The sequence below is a fragment of the Callithrix jacchus genome, chromosome 5, assembly GCF_049354715.1.
Source record: "Callithrix jacchus isolate 240 chromosome 5, calJac240_pri, whole genome shotgun sequence".
Taxonomy (NCBI): Eukaryota; Metazoa; Chordata; class Mammalia; order Primates; family Cebidae; genus Callithrix; species Callithrix jacchus.
The window spans coordinates 117,111,362-117,117,386 of NC_133506.1; the positions used below are offsets into that span (position 1 = coordinate 117,111,362).

General features: G+C 48.3%; 1 non-coding gene across 1 annotated transcript; it reads right to left on the reverse strand.

Moving 5' to 3' along the window:
- Positions 1-5,680: 5,680 nt before the first annotated feature.
- On the reverse strand, positions 5,681-5,752 carry TRNAQ-UUG (transfer RNA glutamine (anticodon UUG)). The gene has a single exon. It is a non-coding gene; the product is annotated as a tRNA-Gln (tRNA).
- Between the last annotated feature and the right edge of the window lie 273 nt (positions 5,753-6,025).

Consider the following 6,025-nt stretch of genomic DNA (forward strand, 5'->3'; position numbering starts at 1 on the left):
AGAATCCCCTGGGGGATTTTCTGCCAATGGACAGCTCAAGTTGTTAGAAAGTTCATCCTCTTTGCCCCCCTAACTTCCACCCATGAGTTCTCATTCTCTGCCTCTGTTGTAATCCAGACTGGGAAAAAATAGGCAAATAAACTAATATTGGAAACAGATGTTTGGTGCCACAAAGAAAAATCAGCACTGAGACAAAGGATGTCTCAGCAAGGCAGTCTTTACTTTCTGCAGAAAGGGTGCTCTCGTTAGCTATCTTGCCACAAGAGTACAACGAACAAAGGAAAAGCAGACATATTTATCCCTTACGCATTTGGGGTCGTCCTTACTGCTGTGTCTGATCTCCGCTGGCTGGAGCCAGACCTTACAATCTAAAAGTAAAATTTGATTGACTAACAACTTAAAACTTTTCTAAGCAGGTAACAACAATGGAGAACAAAAAGGAAGTCCAAATAAGGAAGAGGCATAGGCTGTGAGCTGGGACATGACTATGAGCATGACCAGCACAGATATCTTGGTTAAAGTACAAGGGCATAAAATGTACTACATGCCTGTGAGCATGTCTAACAGCTACATAGGATAGAGTTTAACCAAGAGCTACTAGTAAGAAGCCTTTGAAGAAAGTATTTAAAAGAGACTATTATTTATTTATTTATTTATTTATTTTTAAAGATGGGGGTTCACCAGGATGGCCAGGCTGGTCTTGAACTCCTGATCTCAGGTGATCCACCTACCTTGGCCTCCCAAAGTGCTAGGATTACAGGCGTGAGCCACCGTGCCTGGCCAATTTTTTTTTTTGAAATGAAGTCTTGCTCTGTCGACCAGGCTGGAGTGCAGTGGCACGATCTCGGCTCAGTGCAACATCTGCCTCTTGGGTCCCAGTTCAAGCAGTTCTCCTGCCTCAGCCTCCCGAGTAGCTGGGATTATAGGCATGCGCCACCATGCCCAGCTAATTTTTGTATTTTTAGTAGAGATGGGGTTTTACCATGTTGGCCAGGCTGGTCTCAAACTCCTGACCTCGTGATCCGCCCACCTTGGCCTCCCAAAGAGCTGGGATTATAGGTGTGAGCCACTGTGCCCAGCTGAGACTATTATTTCTAACATTTATTATTATTGTTTTTTAACAAGAAAGGAAACTTTGAAGAGGAACTTTTCTAGTTCCCACATTAAGAAAGTTATCTTGTGCCCTCTGTTTCATTTTCCTCTGGTATAAGTATTTGTGTTTCTCAAGTATCTGAGCTTCCATGGACTTCAGTATTCTAGTTGTTTCTCTAGCAGTTACCATTCTTGATTATATTATGGATCAGATGTAGACATAAGGAGTTTTCATTTCTATTTTACTAATTCGCACAACACTGCTATGCAAAAGGTACTATTATTGTCCTATACATATGAGACTCAGACCATTCACATCACTTACCCACATTACCCAGCCAGTTAGTGGCCAGGATAAATTTACCAATGTCTGTGTGATAACTAGAATTGATCTCAATCCTCCGAATGTGGTTTGACTGGCCCAAAGTACAGAATTGTTATCCTGACTTCCCCTTGGTAGAAAAACTTTTCTTTTTCTTTTTCTTTTTTTTTTTTTGAGACAGAGTCTTGCTCTGTTGCCAGGCGCCAGGCTGGAGTGCAGTAGTGAGCTCGGCCCATTGCAACCTCCACTTCCCAGATTCAAGCAATGCTCCTGCCTCAGCCTCCAAAGTAGCTGGGACTACAGGCAAGCGCCACCACATCCAGCTAACTTTTGTATTTTTTAGTAGAGATGGGGTTTCACCATGTTGGCCAGGATGGTCTCGATCTCTTGACCTCATGATCCGCCTGCCTTGGCCTCCCAAAGTTCTGGGATTACAGGCGTGGGCCACCATGCCCATCCTATTCTACATTCTTAACATCAGCATTGGCTTTCTGGTGAGTGTGTAGTGGTATCTGATTGAGTTTTTAATGTGCATTTGCATGATGATTAATGATCTCTTGCATCTTTTCATATGTCTCTCAGTTATTACCAGTTTCCTATTTCAGTGAAGTGCCTGTTTAAGCCTTTTGCTATTTTTATGTTAGGCTGTCTTTTCTTTTTTTTCTTTTTTCTTTTTCTTTATTTTTGTGAGATGGAGTTTCAATCTTGTTGCCCAGGCTGGAGTGCAATGGCGTGATCTCAGCTCACCACAACCTCTGCTTCCCGGGTTCAAAGGATTCTCTTGCCTCAGCCTCCCAAGTTTCTGGGATTACAGATGTGTGCCACCATGCACAGCTAATTTCATATTTTAGTAGAGGCGGGGGTTTCTCCATGTTAGTCAGGCTGGTCTCCAACTCCTGACCTGAGGTGATCCGCCTGCCTCGGCCTCCCAAAGTGCTGGGATTACAGGCTTCAGCCAATGCCCCCAGCCTTTTTTTTTCTTTCTTTTTTTTTTTTGAGATGGAGTTTTGCTCTTGTTGCCCAGGCTGGAGTACAATGGAGTGATCTCCACTCACAGCAATCTCCGCCTCCCAGGGTCAAGTAATTCTCTTGCCTCAGCCTCCTGAATAGCTGGGATTACAGGTGTGCACCATCATACTCAATTTGTGTATTTTTAGTAGAGATGGGGTTTTGCCGTATTGCTCAGGCTGTTCGCAAACTCCTGGGATCAAGCAAAGCCCACCTCAGCCTCCCAAAGCGTTGGGATTTTAGGTGTGGGCCAAGACTCCCAACTGGATTTCTCTATTGTAATCTATATTTATTTGTCAGTTATGCGTCTCACCTGTAATCCCAGCACTTTGGGAGGCTGAGGTAGACAGATTGCTTGAGCTTAGGAGTTCAAGACCAGTCTGGGCAACATGGTGAAACCCCATCTCTACTAAAGATACAAAAATTAGCTGGAGGCCTGTAATCCCAGCTACATGGGAGGCTGAGGCAGGAGAATCGCTTGAACCCGGGAGGTGGAAGTGGCAGTGAGCCTAGATTACACCATTGCACTCCAGCCTGGGCAACAAGAGCAAAATCCTGTCTCAAAAAAAAAAAAAAAAAAAAAAGATACAAAAATTAACCAGGCCTGGTGGCCCATGCCTGCAGTCCCAGCTACTTGGGGAACAGAGGCAGGAGGATTGCTTGAACCTGGGAGGTTGAGGCTGCAGTGAGCTGAGATCAGGCCGCTGCACTTAAGCCTGGGAGACAAAGTGAGATTCTGTCGGGAAAAAAAAAGTCAAGTATCTTTTCTTATTCCACAGCTGACCTTGTCACTTTATTACTGGGGTCTTTTGACAAGAAGACCATATAATGTCATATTAATATGGTGAAGCATATAAAACTTTTAGAAACTTTTGTGTCTTTTGGGGGAAGACTTTCCTTTTTATGAAGATATTTTTCTATGTTGTCTTCCAGAAGCTTTATTGGTTTTTCTTCACATTGAATTCTGCAATTCACATGGAATTTATTGCTCTGTTTAATGTAAGTTAGGGAGGAATTCGATGTCATATTTTTCCATATGGACACTCAATTGCCTCAGAATAATTTAACAAAAGGTAAGTCCTAGCTGGGTTTGGAGGTGCAAGCTACTCAGGAGGCTGAGGTGGGAGGATCATTTGAGTCCAGGAGTTTGAGACTGCAGTGAGTTGTGACTGTGCCACTGCACTCCAGCCTGGGTGACAGAGCAAGACCCTGTCAAAGAGAAGGGGAAAAAAAGGAGGAGGAGGAGGAGAGGGGGAAAAGGGAAAAGGAGGAGGTAGAGAAGAGAGGGAGGGAGGAGGAGAGGAGGAGAAGGAGGAAGAGAAAGAGAAAACAGAGAGAAAGAATGAAAGGATGGAAGGAAAAGAAAGCTCTTTGCCCCACTCCTCTGTTGTGCCACCTTTGTCATAAATCGACTGTCCAGATACCTGTGGGGCTGAATCTGGTTTCCCTACTCTGTCCAGTTGGCATGTTTTCCTATTCTTGCACCACTACCCAACTACCTCAATTTCTTTCTTTCTTTCTTTCTTTCTTTCTTTTTTTTTTGAAACAGAGTTTTGCTCTTATCGCCCAGGCCAGAGTGCAATGGCAACCTCCGCCTTATGGGTTCAAGCGATTCTCCTCCCTCAGCCTCCCGAGTAGCTGGGATTACAGACATGCGCCACCACACCCGGCTAACTTTTGTATTTTTAGTAGAGATGGGTTTCGCCATGTTGGCCATGCTGGTCTTGAACTCCTGTCCTCAGGTGATCCGCTGGTCTCGGCCTCCCAAAGTGCTAGTGCTGGGATTACAGGCGTGAGCCACAGCTCCCAGCCCGAACTACCTCAATGTCTATAGCTTGCATTTGATAATAAGCTTTAGTTCTGGTAGAGCAAATCCTTCCACCTCTTATGGCTAGGTATTTTTGAGGCTAGGATTGCTCATACACACGGATCCATTCAACCGGTCAGGGAGCGTGCGGTGTGGGGTGGGGAGGACGGGTGCTCAAGGGAGAGGTGGGAGAGCAGCACGAGGGTCCTCTCTGTTTTCACAGCATCCTCCCAGGGGGCGGGAACGTATAACCACAGTGCCAATCACCTTGTAGGGAGATCATAAATGCGTCAGCGGGGTCCCTTGTCACTTATCCTAGAGAGACAGGCACCTCTCAAAACCCAGATGCTGATTCAAAGAAGCCGCTTCATGCACATCTCTCTCTTACAATCCTAAAGGTACGTCCTTTCCCGCAAAGCACGTGCACCAGCTCAGCAACCTAAATACGGATCCGGGACAGATTGGCCCAGAGACGCGCTTGGTCAGGTTGAGGACTCCCTTAGACATCCTGGCGGGCTGAAGAACCGGTCCCTTAGTCAAGGAACTGTTTTCTCCTCCTCCTCCCCGCTCCTCCTCCTTTTTTTTTTTTTTTTTTTTTTTTTTGAGATGGATTCTCGCTCTGTCACCCAGGCTGGAGTGCATTGGCGCGATCTCGGCTCACTGCAACCTCCACTTCCCGGATTCAAGCGATTCTCCTGCCTCAGCCACCCCAGTAGCTGGGATTACAGGCGCGCGCCACCACGCCCGGCCAATTTTTGTATTTTTAGTGGAGACTGGGTTTCGCCATGTTGGCCAGGTTGGTCTCCAATTCCTGACCTCAGTTGACCCGCCCGCCTCGGCCTCCCAAAGTGCTGGGATTACAGGCGTGAGCCACCGCATCCGGCCTAAAGAGGCTGTCTTCTGACTGACAGACACAGATGGCCTCACTGAGCACCGGACAACCAAGACAAACATGCGAGGGTGGATGCCAAACCCCAAACACACACCCCTCTGGGGACGGCAGCCTCGTTGTTGTTCGTGACCAATTGGAGTCCCGCGGGCGCCGTTTCCCCGCCCCTTGGTTCAGTCGAGCTACTTCATTGGCGGTCTCAGGGAGACCCTCGCTCAGAAGCCAATAAGAAACATGCCGGCACCTTCGGCAACCAGGGTCCTCCTAGACCGGCCCAGCTAGCTGTGCCCCGCCCGAAGCAGCACCCTTCGGGTTCTTTCGGAAGTTTAGCTCCAGGATAAAGTCGCGTTCAATCTCCCATCAACACATTTATTTTTCTGCCTGACTCTCGCGCGTGCGCATCGACACGCCCAGGACGGCTCTGGAATGAAAACATCTTGAGAGAGGGGGCGGGACCCTAAGCCGCAGTCCGGCAGGTCAATGGGGCCACCCACACAGCCCGAAGTGGCCGCTGCCGGAAGCGGTCCGCAAAACAGGAATTGCAGGACCAAAAGGTTCAGTGAGGTCCCACCGAGATTTGAACTCGGATCGCTGGATTCAAAGTCCAGAGTGCTAACCATTACACCATGGGACCTGCTGGCTGCTTTAGGCGGCCGCGAGTCTCCTCAAGCCGGGAGGACGCTGGTGGCCTTTCCAGAGCAGCGGCGGTTTGCCCGACTGGGCTCTGGGCCTGGGCCCCACGAGCGGCGCAGCGAGGGCTTCCGCGTACCTCGCGTTCCAGTCGTTTCTGCTCCCGGGGATATTTTCTCGTCCTGCACTCCCCCAGGGGCCAGGAGGTCGGAAAGGCAGAAGGCTGGCGGGGTCGGTGAAGTGGAGCCAGATTGGGTCCGGGGAAGGTACGCTACAG